Genomic DNA, 19679 nt, shown 5'->3' on the forward strand with positions numbered 1-19679 from the left:
TAAACAAAGTATGTTGGGGAGGAGTCAGTATGACTTTTGTAAAGGGAAATCATGCCTCGCCAATCTATCAGAATTCTTTCAGGGAGTCAACAAGCATGTGACAAGGAGATCCAGTTGATATAGGGCATTTGGACTTTCAGAAAGCTTTTGACAAAGTCCCACACCAACAGCTTGAGCAAAGTAAGCAGTCATGGGATAAGAGGGAATGTTTTCTAATGGATTAGTATCTTGTTAAAAGATAAGGAACAGTGAGGTGGCAGAATTTGCAGACAATACAAAATGACTCAGGACCATTAAGTCCAAAGCTGACAGTGAAGATCAAAAAGGGATCTCACAAAACTGGATGAATGGGCAACAAAATGGTAGATGGATTTCAATATTGATAAATGCATAGTAATGCACGCTGGAAACATAATCTCAACTATACATATGATGGGGTCTAAATTAGTTATTACTACTCAAGAAAGAGATCTTGGTGTTGTCAAAGTCAGACTCAGGACTCACATTTGTCAAATAAAGCCCACTCTGTTTTATTAGCACAGCGCTCTGCTAATAACACCCAGATAATGTGAGCACCACGCAAGACACAAACTATCTTATTTATACAGATAAAAGGGCAAGAACGTAACAAGATAACAAAGGAAGCAGAATCTGATAAGTTTACCTGGGCAAGTATCTGGCTTGTTTGTTTTATTGTTATCGTTTGCCAGTTTGGTTTTAGTTCCATTAGCACCCTTGTTTATGCCTAATGTTTCTTTTCCTGGCACCTATATTTCAACATTTCTTATTTCTGCTTAAAGGTACATACAACATTTCTTTAATCCATTCTTATTTTTACAATATAATTCATTCTACTGTCACAGTGTCATCGTGGATAGTTCTCTGAAAACATCTGTTGAATGTGCAGTAGCAGTGAAAAAAACTAGCAGGATGTTAGGAACCATTTGGAAAGTGATAGATAATAAAACAAAAAATATCATAATGCCACTATATAAATCCATGGTACGTGCACACCTTGAAAAATGCATGCTGTTCTGGTTGCCCCATCTCAAAAAAAAGATATATTAGAACTGGAAAAAGTACAGAGAAGATTAACAAAAATGATTAGGGGTATGGAACAGCTTCCATATGAGGATTGATAAAAAGACTGGTATTGTTCAGCTTAAAAAGAGACGACCAAAGCGGAATATGATAAACGTCTATAAAATCATGAATGTTGTGGAGAGAGTGAACAGGGAAGTGTTATTTACCCCTTCACGTAACAAAAGGACCAGGGGTCACCCAATGAAATAAATAGGCAGCAGATTCAGAACAAACAAAAGTAATTACCTCTTCCCGCAACGCACAGTCAACTTGTTGAACTCATTGCCAGGGGATTTTGTGAAGGCTAAAAGTATAACTAGGATTAAAAAAAGGAATTACATAAGTTCATGGAGGATAGGTCCATCAAAGGCTATTAGCCAAGATGGTCAGGGACACAACCCCATGCTTTGGATGTTCCTAAACCTCTGATTGCCAGAAGCTGGGATTGGACACAGGGGATGGATCATTTGATAATTGCCCTGTTCTGTTCATTCCCTTTGAAGCAGGATTCTGACTATTTTGTCATTATTTTGTAAGCAGAATCAGAATGAGCTCTCTCTTGAAATTTGGTGGTGAGCTGTGGAAAAGGACTTCAGGGGCTGATCTCGTTTGCATGGGCAAACCAATCCTGCTTAGCATGATGGGACTGCTTGCTCACATGGACACTTTGGCTGCTGTGGGATCCCCAGTCTCTTTGTTATTGGGGCAGGAGTAATAAAGAATTGTTATCCCAGTTATGTGCATCAAGGACAGTAGAACTGTACTTAGAATTTTATGACTGAGGGACTCACCCTCAACTGAGTTGCATTCACTAGGTAAGAGACATGGATTCCAAAGCCCAGGGACTTGTGAGAGGGCGGAGACAGGTATTTGTATCACTTGGTGAAGGTCTTAAACACCAATTTGATCATTCTGCTCTGCAATAATAGAGTTAATTTAAACTCAGTTAAGAGTCTTTTTACATGCTGCAGAAGTTGTTGATGCCTAGGTCTCAGCATTAGACCTACTTTGGGCTAGTGGTTCTGGTACAAGAAGACTACCCACATGCACCAGCAGTGAGGCTCCCCTACTAACAGCTGAAATCACTGAGAGCTGTGTTAAGAGTTGAGGGGGAGGGGTGCAAACATATTGGTGAATGTCTAATGGAGAGGTGTGGTGTCTGGTGGATAGGTCTGGGCAGCTGGTGGAGAGGTGTGGGCAGCTGGGCACCTGGGGGTGAAGACTGGAGCAGAACCCCACAGATAGGCATGGCAATCAGCTGTTGAGGGCCTGAGTAGTGAAGCGTGTAAGGCAGACGTCTCAAAGTCCTGGCCCACGGGACATCTGTGGCCCAAGAACCTCCCCACTGCGGCCCATGGAAACTTTTTAAAAAGTTCTTTCATCTGACCCTCATGGCTGCTGGCTGAGGGGAGGGTGAGGGCGGGAGGGAAGTGCACAGGAAAGATTCACATGCCCCTCCCCTGAACGTTGCTCCTTCTTGCTGCTCCTGGGATCCTCCAGGGGCTGCACTCGGCAAACTGTCATTGACCTTGGGCAGTTCCACTCCCTGCAAATGGTTCCCTATCCCTGCTGTTCCTGGCAGAGCTGCAGAGGAGAGACCCATGCAGCCATGCTGCTGGCTGTCTGCTACAAGGCGCCCCCTCCTGCCCCCGCAGATCCCATTAACTGGGGAAGAGGGACAGAGATACCATCACTAGTTGCTGAGCAGAGTCAACCATGGAGGCAGCATCACTAGTCACCAGGCAGAGTCAGCTGGGGGGGCATGAGGCCAAGGGAGTGAGGGAAAAGGGTGGGAAACGGGCTGGGAGGTGATACGAACACCATCTTCAGTGACATTATTGGCCCACTGAGAGGATTTGAGGACTGGCTCTGCCCCTAAGGTAAACTGAGTTTGAGACCACTGGTGTAAATGCCTCTGTACCTCCCTCCTTTCCACCCAGGCTGGAAGGTAAACTTTGCAGATGAACTTCTGAACTCTGGGGCTTCACTGACCAAGAACAGCAACTGTGAGTGAAGTAACTTTTGGATTGCTGGACTCAAGAACCCAAAAGGAAAGGACACGGCCCAACCTACTTGAGGATGGGTCTTCTCATTTTTACCTTGTGTTTATGAACCCTAGTTGTGGTGTTTTCCCAATTTCATGCTGAGTTGTTTACCTCCTGTTATTAAAGATGTTTTGCTACACCTAGACTCTGTGCTTGTGAGAGAGGAAGTATTGCCTCTTTGAGGTATCCAGGGATGTGTGTGTAATTTTCCCAGATCACTGGGTGGGGGCTCAAGCCAGTTTTGCATTGTATTGTTGAAAAGGAACCTCTATGTACTGAGCCCAAACCTTGTTGCTATCAACTCTGCCTGGCAGAAGGGTTACAATTTATCTGTCTGTCTCTCAAGACTCTATCGCTGTATTAGCCACAGCCATTTCCATGCCCTTTCGCTGGAGTTGCTGGGTCTCTGTAGTTCCTAGCAGACCAGGATCTATTCCACAGATGGGTGCTCCCTGCTTTCCTCCTAGGGCAGGCTTGCCTGAGAGATGATGGACTAAATGGGATCAGGGACTGAAATCCCCTCCCAGCTCTAGAGATGATCCCAGCTTGTGCAGGCTTCAGACATGGTCACAGACCAGGATGTCCCTGTTCTGGGGCTAAATAGCTGAATCCAGTCTCCAGGGCTGTGAGCCCAGCTCTGATCTCACCTCGGAGCAAACCAGCCAGACAACCTGCCCTAGCTGACCCTAAACCACAGAGGGAGAACATCAGCTGCCCAAATCTCACACAATGGCAGCATCCCTGGAAGGACCCTTGGATAAAAACAAGGCAGGGCTGAGGCACAAAGGGTGTCCCAAGGTGTTTGCAGAATAAAAAATATACTTATAGTACCAACATGTGACCTGGAATAGCTAAGAGCCTAGTGGGACCAGAAACTTATCTGTCCTGAAAAAGCCTGTTCCTCCATTAACTCCACATAATCTCTTCTAGATGAGCAGGGATTCCCTCCCGCCTGCCCACATCACATTAACCATTCTAGGGATTCAGCCATCAGAAGAACCCACAGCTCAGGCTGCCCTGGCTGGTTGAAGTAGGTCATTAAGTGGAACCCAAAAGCAAACACTAAAAGCTAAGGACCAGGTCCTCTGCTGATGTATATTGATACAGTTCCACTCTCTTCATAGTACCTAGGCCTATTTTCACTAACTGGGGATCTGGCCCTTTTATATCAGCTGGGCAGCTGGCCGTTTACACAGTTTTAAATCCATATTCTTTGTCTGTGAGTTTAAACCAAAGATGAGAAAAAAATTCTGAACCCATTTGCATGTTCTTAGCTCTTCGTCCCATGGGATTAATTACAAGATTGGAACTTTTAATGGTTACAGTGTGATTCATTCCCACTAGGGATAGAACTTTGGAGGAATTCAGTGTTGCTAAGATTTTCTCTATCTGATCTTCAATTTATATTGGGATAAATGGCCCCACTTCTTTCTTTCTTTCTTTCTTTCTTAGAAAAGGAGTAAATGTGGAAAAATCAAAATGTGTATATTATGAATGAAAAGGAGAATTATTAAAAAATCCATCAAAAATATTTCCCATTCTACTCCCATTCTGTATCAGGATTAGCAGAAAAAGGAAGCAAAGAAAACTTCAGTGTAACTTGTGAAGTTAGGGTTAGAAATAGAAATAGCATGTAGAGAACTAAAACCGAAGTATTTTTTAAAGTAAGTTGTGAAGATTATTAAAAGATTTTGAGAGACTTCACATGGTAAATGCAGATAAGTGCTGTATATGTATAAGGAATAAAAGAATTAGCCATAAAGTAAAAAATGACCTTACTCATTATTGGAACATTTGATAGTAATTTCTTCATCACAATCAGTCCATTAGTTATGACACAAAATTTATTCAACAGATTTTTTTAGAAGATATTTATTTTCATGGATTCCTCATTAGTTGAAATCATTCTTAGAATAATTTTGACCATCAGTTCTCAGGGTCAAAGCCCTAGCTGGTGGAAGTCATTTAGTGAGATGCACCTATTTCCTCCAGCTGGGGATCTGGACTATTTATTTTACCGATATGGAGCTATGTCTTATTTCCACTGACTGCTTTTCTTCCTATGTGGAGTTCTGGCTCTCCATCTATTATGCATTTGTGAACTGAGATTCTCATGAGTATGCAGGATTTGATCTTTATTTGACCACACACACATTTCATGTGCCACATATGTCTGATCTCTAATTATATGACTGAGATCAGGTTTTTAACACAAACGGACATTGAGAGATAAACTATGTCTGTCTTTCCCGCAGTGAAAACGGCATTCTGTTCAATAGTCTCCCGATGGCCTTCTTCATCTCAGCGTTTCTCAGCGTGTAGACCATCGGGTTCAGCATTGGGTGATTACAGAGTAAATGACTGAGACCACCTTATGCAGGGCAAACTGCTTGACGGGCCAAGCATAGATGAAGATGTTGGTATGAATTGCAAACACATCACAGTGATCTGGGTTCCACAGGTGGGCAGAGCCTTGTGCTTCCCTTTCATGTGGACATGTGTCCTGATCTTGATTAAGATGACGGTGTAAGAAATAAGCAGAATGATGAATATTATTATGATCAATAACCCACTGTTGAAATTCATCTGCATTTCAGCCAATTGAGTGTTGGTGCAGGCCAGTTTGATGGCTTGTGGGACATCACAGTAGAAATTGTCCAGGCTGTTTGGATCACAGAACGGTAACTGGAGGAGCAGTCCAGTCTGAATAGCAGAGTGAGCCAATAACCAGCCATGCCAGTGCCATATCCTCATGCATACACCCCGGTTCATGATAGTCAAGTACCGCAGTGGTTTATAGATGGCCACGTACCTATCGACCGCCATCCCCACAAGGCAAAACCCCATAGCGCCAGCAAAGAAGTGGAAGAAAAACATCTGAAGGATGCACTCATTGAATGAGATGGTTTTATGCTGTGAGAGGAGATCTGAGAGTAATTTTAGAGTACTGATTGATGATTCGCTGATATCTAGGAAAGCCAAGTTGGCCAGCAGGATATACATGGAGGTGTGGAGCTGGTAGTCAGAGATCACAGTGGTGATGATGATGAAGTTTCCCAGCCAGGTGTTTATGTAGACTATGAAGAAAGTCACATAAAGGAATGGCTGCAGCTCAGGTCTCTGAGTGAGGCCCAAGAGGACAAATTCTGTTACTGGGGTGGTGAAGTTCTTCTTCTCCATTATTAACCTCAAAATATGCCTGAAGAAGGAACAGTGATGATAATAATTATGATGCAATCCCAGTACATTACTGTTATTAAAAGAATATTAACTCCATGTTAACTGATTTCTTGCTTGAAAATTTTCTTTGTTTACCAATTCCAGACTGTGTACTCAGCCCAATGGTGAGTACCCTGCTTCAGCAGAATTTCTGAGCTCCACCAGTGGTCATTTCCAATTTGGGGTCTTTGGGAGTGAACAGTAGCAACCTACACACACTCAAAATGCCCCCTGCTAAACAACTGTCTCCATTCATCTTCCTGAAGCCCTGATAGTGCACAGCTCACATGGGCCACAGATTCCTCATGTGGCCTAGAGGCTCAGGGTGGGACTTTCTCTCTCAGGGAGAGTCTGGTAGGGGAGAGAGAAGGAGGAGGGAAGGTGAATTTTCTTCTGTTTTGTAATTCAAGGAGGTTGAGTCACAGTGAACTTCCAGGATAACCCAGGGAGGGGAAGCCTGTGAGAGGCAACGGTGGGGGAAAGGGTTTACTTTCCTTGTGATAAGATCCAGAGGATCTGGGTCTTGGGGGTTCCCAGGGAAGGTTTTGGGGGGACCAGAGTATACCAGATACTGGAATTCCTGGTTGGTGGCAGTGCTACAAGTAGTAAGCTGGTAATTGAGCTTAGAGGAATTCATGCTGGTACCCCATCTTTTGGACGCTAAGGTTCAGAGTGGGGAATTATACCATGATATCTGCATTGTCTTCCCCCTTTTCTGCACACTTCAGATATTAAAGGTTCATTGCTTCTGTACAGAGTCAATATAAAATAGTTTTGCTAGTTTAACTGGAGTTACCAAACAGTTCAGCTGAAACACAGCATTGGATTGGTTTAGATTACAAAATGAAACTAATTTATAAAAAAAAGAAGACAGGACTTTTAGTGAATTCAGGTATAAGACACAAAGTTAGAAATGGTTACCAGCAAGTAAAAGTGCGAACATGCAGGCAAAAGTCTAAAGATTTATTTAGCAAGTTTTGGTTCAAAGCTTTGCTCAAGTTGGCCTTTCTCACACACTGTCTTCCAGCAAGATGATGACTGACTCTTACCGTGGTCAGGATCTCTCCCAGTGGGCCAAAACTGCTGGCGTTTTTAGGTGAAAGAAAGAGAGAGACAGATAGCTTGGGGTTCCCTACCCCATCAGAGGTACTGAATTCCTCTATCTTGCCTTAACAAAACAATGGTCTTTGACCCCTTAGAGTGGCTACATAAAGAAAAGGAATTAAGTCTGATTGGCTTGAGCAGGAATAACTTTTGCTGAAGATTTCTGAAAAAATCATGTCTCTGTATTTTGGTACACATGCATTCTAGTGCTAAGCTTCAGACATTTCTATTGAAAAACTATGAATGTGTAAAGATTTGCAGGTATTCATCTACAATGAAATATTCAAAGCTGCCATGGTATTATGGACACTCAACTCACAGTAGTATTTTTGAAAATCCCGAGAGCTGAAAATATCAATCAGCCCTAAATAAATATTTCATTCTTAAATGACAGTGCTCTGTGCTGGGAGGAGAGGGGAAGGATGGCTTTATGGGTAAATCACTGGCTGTGGATTCTAGGGAGTTGGGTTCAATTTCTGCCCTACCATGGACACCTTCTGGGGCCTTCCATAACACATATCACTTCTCAGTTTAGGATCATCAAAGCGGAATAAGAGAGTTAGGTGCAGGGAATCTCACTTAGGTTTCATAAGCAGATATGGGAACTTCCCTTGGCTTTTTCAGGTTTTAACTTCGAAGCTCCAGCCAGCCCCAGAGAAAATGGCTTTCAGATCACAGCAGCATAGAGCTGTTGCCTAATGAGAAGCTTTGTCAGACAGAATTAGTCTTACAAAGGTGTCAGATAGTTTTGGTAGTAAAGGCTCAGTGGGCTGATGTACTCCTAAATCACTTGGACTTCTCTAATACTCAAGCCTACATTTGAAAAGCCTCCCACTCACCTCTTCCCCCTTCAGTAACAAAGCCTATAGCTAATTGTAGTTTGTAGATTATTTACAAAAACAGTCACTACCTCATGCAATCTGCTGCGCCGGTGGTATCAGATCCAGTTGCCTCTTAATGATTAAGGATGACCAGGGGAAGTCACATTTCAAAGCTGATCATTGCTCTCTGAATAGAGAGGGGAAGGAAATCATACTCTAAAGAAGAGGAAGTCCCAGAAATCTTCCCCTTATACCATATCTGACCCATGCACTAAGACTGGCACTAACATCAAAGACTCTCTGAAATCCCCCTGAGCTTGAGCCGGGCCTGATCAAGAAGATGCCAAGGGTTAATAACTCTCACAGTTAAAAATTTGCACCTTATTTTCAGTCTGAATTTGTCTAGCTTCAACTTTCAGACACTTAATCATGTAAGACCTTTTTCAGCTACATTGAAGAACCCATTATTAAATATTTGTTCCCTGTGTAGACACTTACATAGCCTGTAATCAAGTCATCCCTTATCCTTCTCTTTCTTAAACTGAACAGACTGAGCTCGTTGGGTTATCACTAAGAGGTACATTATCTAATCCTTTAATCATTCTAGTGGCTCTTCTCTGAACCCTCTCCAAATTTTTTAACATCTTTCCTCAACTGTGGCACGAAAACTGTACTCTCTATTCCAGCAGAGGTTGCATCAGTGCTTTAGATTCCCCTGTTTATCCATCCCAGGATCGTTTTTGTTTTGGCCAGAGTGTCACATTAGGCTCTTATGTTCTGCTCATTATACACCATGATTCCCTAATCCTTTTCAGAGTCCCTGCTTCCCAGGATAGACTCCCTCACCCTTTAAGTGTAGCCTGAGTTCTTTATGTATGCATTTACATTTTGCCTGTGCTAAAATGCATATTTGCTTGTGCACAGTTTACCAAACAATCAATTTTTAATCATTTGAGGACCTTGGGGCTGGATTCACAATGGGACTTTGTCTTTCAGACAATTAAAAAACCTCCCTGGTATTCACAATGCCTGAGTTCAGTGCCCAGGCTCCCTAACAAATGGGGAGAGGTCGATGTCTAAGAATGGGATTCACAAAAGCCAGCAGGCTGAAGGGCTCGCTGCCTGTGTTTGCGATGGGAGATGGCACAGAAAGGGGTGAGTGCTCTACCCCACCCTTCTCACAGAGCTTGGATCCACAGCCAGGACCACTCCACTGGAGCTAGGTGTCTACACCATTTTTTGGCAAGACATGCCAGAGGGGGAGGCAGCAGAACCCACCAGCTTACAGTGTTTAGCCCAGGGCTTAGAGCACTCACGTGGACTGTGGGAGACCCCTGTCAAATCCTTTCTCCCCTAGCACATTGCACCACACCACCTCCTCTGGCTTGATTCTGAGTGGGCCCCGGTCCAGTAGGTGAGCTCTGAGCTCAGCTGCCAGGAGGAGAGCCCTTCCTCCACTCACCTTCCTCTGCTTTGTGGGACACACTGGGGCTGAGGCATCGACCTGTCTGGAGGTGCCTAGTGGCGTAAACTTAGGTACCTGGGGAACTTTTGCAGCAGAAATCTAGGTGTTGAGTGAGTTTAGGTGCCCACGAGGCAGCTAAGCAGGGGTTGTGAATATGAGTGGCAGAAAACAATGGACTTTGGCACCAAAAATAGCCGTGAGGCACTTCTGGTCCATTGTGAATCTAAATAGGGGGTTGTGAATGCCAGCGGCACCGAGATGTTGTACTTAGACTCTGAGAGTAGCAGTGAGGCACCTGTGTTTTTCTTAGTCTAGCCCTTAGTGTGAATCTAGGCTGTTTTCGGGGCCCCAGGGCTGGGATTCTTAAAGGAATTCGGAAGAGTCAGGTGCCAAATTCCACCTTCAGTTCTGATGCAGGTTTACTTTGACCCCTCCAGTCCACAGCTGCTGGAGAGCCACAGAACCTGGACTATACTAAGAGAAAGAAATAATGAAACCCATGGTGGGAATCTCACTATGGTTTTATCCATCAATCTGGGCACTTCCCTGGGATCTGTTTTCCAGCTCTAACCTGCCCTGGAGATCTGAGCTCCACAGATTCTCTGCTGTGGGAGAACCTGGGGACACAGCTAGTCACAGGAAGGTTTCAGAGGATCATAGCAAGAATGGCAGGGCCACCAAGAGCGGGTTTGGGCCCCAGTGAAGAAGAATGGGTCTGTGGGCTATTATCCTCCAAACTCCTTTTATCTGACAGCCCCGCCAATAGCTGTAATAACCCTTTCGAACAGAAAACAGTACAAGTGCTCAGTGTGATGTCCCCAACCAGACCTCTCCTTCCTTCTCACTGTGGGCTCTGAGCATCCCCCTATCTGGCAATAACATTGCCTATCCCCAATATCACATTGCACAGTTTAAGAATCAATAGTCAATACCTCGCATAACCTGCCGTGTGCATGGTCTCATAGCCAGCTGCCTCCGAAAGAGCAAGAAAGGCCTGGGGAAGTCACATCACAGAGTTGATCACTGCTGTGCTGAGAGGCTGGGGAAGTGGACCTGGTTCCAAAAATGAGACAGCCCCAGAAATCTTCCTCTGATATAATAGCTGACACATGAGGTAAGGCGGCTCTAGGGTGAAAGAGTCTCTGATATCTCCCTCTGCTTTCCTGGCAGGATGAGGAGACCTGACTCTTTGGAGATTTAGGGAATCTGCCACCAGCGGAATCATTAAGAAATCCCTGGAGTGGTTCGGTTTGGTTACATGTTTATTTTAGCCACCCAAACTCAGCCTGCTCTGGAATTCCCCTGCAGGGCATGGTGGACACGAAGGAAGTATTTGGGATGCAGGGAAAGAAATGGACATTTGAGTGGCCCCAGTTTGAGGGAATTCCAGTGAGTTTTATTGCTGGCACTGGGAGGGAAATGTGATCAAGGGTTAGAGCAGGAGAAAAGGAGTCAATCCTACTGGGTCCTAGGCTAGTTCTGAAGGGCATGGAGTTAAGCTCCTTGGGGCTGAGATGGTCTTTTTGTTCTGTGTTTTTACAGCACCTTGCACAACGGAGTCCTGGTCCAGGATTGGGGTTCATATGCACTAAAGCACCAACATAACAAAACAACAACAAAAATCATGAGCGGCTATTGAAGGGAAAATATTCAGATCTATCAGACTCCTTTGACATCCCACCCTCTGCTCACTGAGGACAGCTTCTAGACTCTATTGTACAACTTTCTGAAATGTGCTTGTAAAATGACTTTATCTGGGCCATTTGGACACTTCATCAGTTTACAAATTAAACTTTAATTCCCTACCTGCGTGTTTTGTGAGCTCAGCCTGGGACCTGAGCGTGAAGCTGTGTCTCAACTTCTCTGTCATCATACAAGCAATAAACGCTCTATAGGCAATATCAAGCTTTAAACTGTGCAGCCCCCTCTCCTTCACATGCTGCCTACATGTACCCCTGTACAGTCCCCTCTCCTTCACACCCTGCTGTCATGTACCCCTGTGCACTCCTGCTGCTTTCTGTAATTTCACAAAGGAGTCACTGATGAAAAATCAGTTCACAATTCTGTTGCCAATATGCCAGCCAGGAATAGCCACCGTCAGTTTCCCAGATCTGTGCTGACTTTGAAGGAGCCAATAGGAGTAACAGTATTTACAATTTATTTATTTCTATTTGTTGCTGAAAATCTGACTCGGCTACACATGGTTAGTAGATCTGTGTGTTGAGTAAGAAGAGGCCATTTTTACTGAATCACTTTTCCAAGCTTTCAACTATTAAAAGTATAGAATTGTTCAGGAATAAAAACATTTGTTATAATTATTTTTGAAATATTTCAAAAACATTTTAATATTTAAGTTCATAAAAAGAACCATTTTCCAATGTTGGAAAATTTTCATGAAGATTTTAACTGAAAATGTTCAGGTTTTGGTATTTCAATCGTATTAATTATTAGTAGTAGTTTAATATTAGTTTGTTTTCCTTATAAAAAGAGCTGAACATAGGGAACCAGGGGTAGCATTGGAGGAAACACAAAAAATGTGGTTTTCCCCAGTTCTCTGTTGTCCTTCGAAAAAAATGTGCACAATTTCTGAAAATACTTTTTCATATTTTTAACTTTAATTAAAATGCAGTTTTTCAAAGAAAAAATAATCCCTCAATTTTTTTGACCAGCTAAACACATTTTATGAGAGAGAGACAAGGTAGGTGATATCTTTTATTGGGCCAGATAATACTGAATGATGGGGCAAGTTCATCAACCTTTCCTCTGCCTCTGGGGGCCGGGTCTGAATGGGACCAGATCTGGGAGGTGTCCTCTAAGCACACCTACCAGACTGGGCCCCTCATGAACACTATGCAGGTGAATACCCATCTTCTCTGGGTTGTGGATCACTCCAAACACCTAGAAGGAGATGGTATTGCTTATGCTAAAGTCAGAAACTTAGGTGATGAGGGAACTGTTACCCTGGATGTTTAAGCATTGAGTGATTAAGAGATAATCTAAAAATAAATAAATAAATACATTCAGTCAATGGAAACATTTTGTTTTGATAATTTTCATAGTTTCACAGAGTTTAAGGCCAGAAGGGGCCATTCGATCATCTCTTCTGACCTTGTGTATATCACAGGCCATTTAACTTCACTCAGTTACCCCCATCTTGAGTCCAAAGACTTTAGTTAAATTAAAACATTTCAGTCCTCAGCAGACTACACGCTCGCCACAGGCAAAGACTGGGAGAGACGGAGATGCCGCTAGTGTCCAGGGCAGGGAACTGATCAGCTGAGGCATGGCCAGTGGGTCCCACCAGGCAACGTGCCACATGCTCCAGAGGAAAGTTTTGCTTTGATTTTGACCTTTTTAATTATTTTCACCTTTTCTTTAGTATAAATTAACTGAGACATCAAAATGAAAAAAACATTTTAAGCAGGAAAATGTCAGAACAGGATATTTCAGCCATTCTTGCACCTTTAACAAATAAAAATTAAATCAGAAGATTCATTGAATCCAACCCTTTCCCGAGAAAAGTTTTTGTTTTGATGAAATGGCATTTTCTGACCAACAAAACATTTAGATAGAAAATGTTCAAGAAGCTCTCCTGAAGAGCTCACAAATCCATTGACCTGGGGAACTCATTGCCACAAGGTATCACTGAGAAAAAGAGCTCAGCAGGGTGAAATATTGGCATGGATTACAAGAATCTTCAAGGTTACATAAGGTAAGAGAATGAATTAAACTGCTATGGTGCAGTCTCCAACTAGCCACTAACTCACAGGGAACCACCCTTATGATCCTTGCAGGAGTCACTTCCCTGAGCAGGGCTGTTCCATGAGCCTGTGGAAAGAGGCTGACTCTCAGAGCTGGGTTCAGACACTCCAGGGCCATGCATGGGGCTCTGCCCCCTTGACCCTGTGTTCACATGGAGTGTCAGAGGTGGGTGGGATGGTGGCATGGGACCCATGCTCCCTCCCAGAAGAGACAGTGGGTGACTCTCTCCCACCCCTTGGGCTCAGCAAGGTGCCCACAGACAGGCAGAGGGCAGTCATGGCCTCCCCAGTCCTTACATTCCCAGCCAGGGTGTATCTGCTTGGGTGATGGGGTCAGGACTGCTGTGCTCTTCCCCTCCCCCTGCACACTGAGCCCCTTGATGGGCTGGGGTTGTTGGGGTCCTCAGAGAAGTGGGACTGGGAGTTCAACACCATGGAGATGTGTGGGGCAGTTCCGCTCTCCCAGAGCCATTGTCTCAGGCTCTCTGCAGACTCAGGTAGTCAATGCTGCAGCAGCTGCACTGGGGACAGATCTCCCCACTCTCCAAACCTTTGCTCCAGGCTGTGGGTGGTGCATGATCCGGGGCTGGCCCCAGTCAGACCCAGGGCACTGGTCTCTGGCAATTCCTATGTTCCTGTGGAAAACAAGGAAAATCTGCTTGAAAAAAATAACATGACAAATCTTTCACCCAGATCTGTGAAAATTCATTAAAAGCTCAAACAAAACTGAATCATGGATCAGCTCTAAATAAATGATTCTTTATGAATTGTTCTTCCCGTATCAGTTAATATTCCTCAGATTAATTGTTTTGATAAACTGAGGCACAGAGAGTTGAGGTAATATAGTGCATAGCCAGGCTTAGATCACAGGATCTTCCAGTGTCTTGACCTCCTTTCTCTAGCCACTGCTGACTGCTCTGCATGCTATCATTTGAGCTCACGATTCTTACTGGAGTCTTAGGGAGTTAGAAGCCCAAGATGTACATGCTTTACTCCATTAGGCTCCTTACAAATCTCTGCTGTCATTTTCTGGAATTGCAGAGAAGCTCAGGCCTCAGAAATCAGCAAAATAGATCCAGAGCCAGGATTACAAAGGGGTTTAGGCACCTAAAGAAGCTGATAGGTGTCTACCGGGATACAATAGCATCAACAGTTTAGGCACCCAATTCCCATTGAATGCCTGTGGGATTTAGGCACTTAGCTCACATAGGAGCATTGATAGATGCCTAAATCCATTTGTAATCCTGGCCAACAGATAACACAGAAGCTGGGCTGGAAGCAGGGAACCCAGGGGGAGACTGTAGGCCCTGTGCTAGGCAGGGGATCAGATTAGAAGATCAAAATGACCCTTTTGGCTTTATCACCAAGGCATCTATGCACTTGCCTCTGGGCCCTTGCTGCTGAGCTGTGCAGGGCTCCAGGGAGTGAGTCCCACTAGCCCTTAGAAAATAGAAGTGAATAAATCACCTTCCTGCAGCATGGGTCCTTTAATGCTATTTCAAATCAAAGCCAGGTACACACGGCTCACCTGCAGAAAGCAACAGATCAGAGTCTAGTTCAGTCACAGAGTGAGGGGTGAAAGGACACTCAGATACCTTGGCCTTTAGCTTCCAGGAGGTATATAGATATTGATCAAAGAATCCTGCTGCTGGATGCGTCATATCCTGGGGAAAAAGTCCACAGAGATCAGCACAGTAAGTTTGTTATTTCAATTAAATATGTTTGCGGATCAACATACAGGGGAAAATTAAGATGATAAATATGAATTACAATATGAACTAATTAAGACTTTACTCTCAGTTTAATCAATTATCTACTGCTGATAGGAATTTTTCTGCCTCTCAGGAAAAGGTTGACTTTTCACTGAAAATGCAAAATCTATTTTTTTTTAATTTTTGCCAAATGAAAACTTTCTACTGAAAACTGGATTTTTTTTAATTGCACCAAAAATGTTTGGTTTTTGAGTTTTCAGATTCTTTAATCAATAAACCCAAAATGTTTGAGAAAAGAAGAGTCTGAGATTTGTTGTTGTTTAGCTGAAAAAACAATCTCCATTATAAAAGACACAGCTAAAAATTTCCAAGCAGCCTTAAACTTTAAATAAGTTGAGGAACATTAATATTCTCTGATAAAATATTAATTTCGGGTCCATTTATTCTATTGCATCTGTGTGATTTCTCTTTCAAAGGGATAGTTGCATGAAGGTAACAATTGAATAACTGGTAAAGTTGATAGTGCAGAGACTGTGTTTTATACAGACTAGCCCCTTTTAACCCTGAGTTAGAGTTGAACCAAGCAACCAAACCTTGTCTATCCTGACCCTGTTCAAGGACATACGGGAACTCACTGGGAGTAGAACCCTGAACTCCTGGCCCAGCTTCACACTGCTGCTGGCTGAGTATATATGGTGTAAATGAGTGTGCAAAACTTACACCTAACAAGACACAGAGCAATGTTTCCAAAGATATTTCAGCACCTAGTGGGATTTTCAGAAGGACCTAGGAGCTCACAGCTCATTGATTTCAAAGGGTGTTGAGGGCCTTGATGTTTTGAGAATCCCACTAGGTGCCTCAATGCCTTTGAAAATCTACCCCCTGGCCCCTTTCCGAAAGCCCTTACAGTCCTAGCAGACACAGCAGAGAAGGGGGTGGGGAACAGAGGCAGAAAGAGGGAAAATGATTTGTCCAAGGTCACACAGCAGGTCACTGGCAGAGACAAGAACAGAGCCCCGCTATCATGACAGCCACTGCACTGCACTGCACAGAGTAAATGATACAACTTAGCGATGATGGAGGGATGCTGCTAGTCCACTGTTACAAGCAGGCAGAAGTGCAGCTGGGAGTTGTTGCCATAAATCAGTTTGGAAGCAGACAGCTGGACATCTAAGCACAGATCCTGGGGTAGAAACATTAGAGATGAGCTGCTACTTACGATGCTGGAGGAGTCTATGTCATATTGCTCTGCAAAGTGGGAATCACGCTGTGTTGACATTTTAATCTATTAATTTCATGACCAAACTGTGAGCTTGGTGATGGTCACAATAGAGGGACCGTCTTTGGAAAAACTGTTGGGTTTGGAGTGTGCTTTGTTCCATTCTTCACACTGCATTTTATCAAACCACACCTTGGGCCAAATCCTCAGACGGGGTAAAGTGACAAAGCTCCATTAACTTTAAAGGAGCTGATCCAATTTACATTCGTGCAATAATAGACTGATTAATTTCAGAGGCAAGGAGCACTAACAATACCTAACTATTGCAAGTGACGAGTTCTGTGTACCTTTGACATTCATATAATGAGGTATTAGGGTAAGGAGAAACAGGGTCATTCTCTCGGTCACTCTAATGCTGATCATTGTCCTTCTCATTCCCTCCACAGCCATCACACGATGTATTGAGGAAGAAAATGTCCAACCAAACCGCTGTAACCGAGTTCCTTCTCCTGGGATTCTCTGACATTCAGGAACTTCAGATTTTACACTTTGTGGTGTTTCTACTGCTTTACCTGATATCCCTGCTGGGGAACCTTCTCATTATCACAGCCATAGCCTGTGACCGCAACCTTCACACCCCCATGTATTTCTTCCTCATGAATCTGTCCATCATAGACCTCAGCTCCATCTCTGTCATCATCCCCAAATCTATGGCCAACTCCCTCATGAACACCAGATGGATTTCTTATTCTGGGTGCGTTGCCCAAGTCTTTCTCTTTGCCTTCTTTGCTTCAGCAGATTATGCCATACTGACCATCATGGCGTATGATCGATACGTTGCCATCTGCCAACCACTGCACTATGAGACTGTGATGAACAGGAGATCTTGTGTCCAAATGGCAGCCAGTGCCTGGATCAATGTTATTCTTTACTCTGCAGTGCACACTGGAAACACATGTGCAATATCCTTTTGTGGCGCAAGATGGTAGATCAGTTCTTCTGTGAAATCCCCCAGCTCCTCAAACTCGCCTGCTCTGGTTCAGACCTCAGTGAACTTGGGTTTCTCATTTTTAGTTTATTCTTATGGTTAAGCTGCTTTGTTTTCATAATTGTGTCATATGTTCAGATCTTCGCCACAGTGGTGAGAATCCCCTCTGAGCAGGGCCAACATAAAGCCTTGTCTACATGCCTTCCTCACCTCATTGTGGTCTCCTTGTTCCTTTGTACTGCCATTTTTGCATACCTGAAACCCATCTCCAGCTCTCCATCAATTCAGAATCTCTTGGTGGCTGTTCTCTATTTGTGTTGCCACCAATGATGAATCCGATCATCTACAGCATGAGGAACAAGGAGCTCAAAGGTGCACTGAATAAACTGATAGGTTGGAGGTTATTTATTGGGAATTAAATGTCCATATTTATCTTTTGATCATGATTTCATTCTGTGTTTCTTTAGAAATATAATTATCTGACAATATTATTGTCTCCATGAGAACATAACATGCTATCTCTTCATGCAGAATTGGGTATTTACACTAGTAAAAATCCAGACAAACTTGACTGAAGAGAAAAAAAGAGTTATTATACATTTACACAAAAGTAAATATCATTATCTATCTATCTATCTATCTATCTATCTATCTATCTATCTATCTAGTGTTTATATACTCTTACCCATCACCATGCTATATGAGCACCTTGCACATAATATCAATAGCCATAGCAAAAGTCCTTAGTGGGATCTCTGGCTCTTCTTGCTTTGAGAGATAAAAAGTCTTATTGAAGTATCAATGCACATGTTGTTTGTTTCTCTGTTTTTTAATTTATTTTTGTTTAGCTGGTTGTTTGCTGATTTGATTTGTTTCTTTGTTCCAGGTGGTTTTGGAGGTGGAATGGCCCAGGGACACAGTAAGTGTTTGGATGGACAGGAGTGCCCATATATATCATCTCTTTGATGGTTTTTTTCTGAGCGCACTGAAGGGTTGCTCCCCACAATGATAAGAGATGCAAAAAATGTTTCTGCATGGTTGAATTCCTGCTTAAATGTTTATGTTGATATTGTTAGGGTATTATTGTATTATTAATGATATGTTAGGGAACAAAGAACCTCGGGGAGGCATATTTTTTAACATAAATTAATATTTAAAAACTGTGTCATTGGTCCTGTGGTGGAAAGGCTGTTCTGAAGAAAAACTTTTTCCAGTGTCTCCTAAAGAAAATCTGACTCAGGATAATGAGGACAAAATTGGATCCCATTCAAGTTACTGGGGTCTCGCCATCACTTCTAAGAGATCAGGGTTTGGCCAATGACCAGTGCACACAAGGATCCAGATTTGGCTGACAGCACCCTGGAAAAAGTGAGGGTAACAGAGATGTAAGGGTCACATTTTTCCAACTCAGCTAGACCAGCACCAGTGCAGAGTAGATCCACTGACATCACCACTATAATACTGATGATATTCTGGCCCAAAGTCTCTGGGCTACACCCAATGGTAATATAAACACTGGTGTAAGTAACTTGTCTGGGGTCATTTTGTTCTAACCTTGGTGTAAGTGGAAAAGTGCCATCACATACACTGATCTGGTGTTCCATATGCCATCCAGTATATATATGATAGCATGTGATTAGATAGACAGACAGACAAGATAGACCCATGAGAACAGCCATACTGGGTCAGACCAAAGGTCTAACAAGCCCAGTATCCTGTCCTCTGACAGTGGTCAATGGCAGGTGCCCCAAAGGGAATGAACAGAAAGGTTATCATCAAGTGATCCAGGCCCTGTCACTCAATCCCAGCTTCTGGCAAACAAAGGCTAGGGACACCATTCCTGCCCATCCTGGCTAATAGCAATTGATGGACCTACTTTCCATTAATCTATCTAGCTCCCTTTTGAACCCTGTTATAGAATTGCCCTTCACAACACTTTCCACAAATCCACTCCCCTAACTTTCATCCTGTTGCCTGCTTTCCTCTCCTTAGCGTTTTATTCCCAATCCTCTTATAGAGTATTCAAACAAACTATGCCGGGGACATAGGAGATTCAGTGGATATAGTGTAATTTTGAATTTTCAGAAAAGCCTTTGACAAGGTCCTACCAAAGGCTCTTAAGCAAAAAGCAGTCAGGATAAGAGGGAAGGTTCTCTCGTGGATTGGTAACTGGTTAAAAGATAGGAACAAAGGGTAGGAATAAATGGTCACGTTTTCAGAATGGAGAGAGGTAAATATGGTGTCCCCGAGAATCTGTATGAG

At 43.3% G+C, this 19679-nt stretch overlaps 2 pseudogenes; one reads left to right on the forward strand and one right to left on the reverse strand.

Moving 5' to 3' along the window:
* Window positions 1–5362: 5362 nt before the first annotated feature.
* Window positions 5363–6308, reverse strand: LOC142045938 (olfactory receptor 4D1-like; annotated as a pseudogene).
* Window positions 6309–16902: 10594 nt separating this feature from the next.
* On the forward strand, window positions 16903–17836 carry LOC116833361 (olfactory receptor 14A16-like; annotated as a pseudogene).
* The last annotated feature ends 1843 nt before the right edge of the window (window positions 17837–19679 follow it).

Source organism: Chelonoidis abingdonii, chromosome 25, assembly GCF_003597395.2.
Source record: "Chelonoidis abingdonii isolate Lonesome George chromosome 25, CheloAbing_2.0, whole genome shotgun sequence".
Taxonomy (NCBI): Eukaryota; Metazoa; Chordata; order Testudines; family Testudinidae; genus Chelonoidis; species Chelonoidis abingdonii.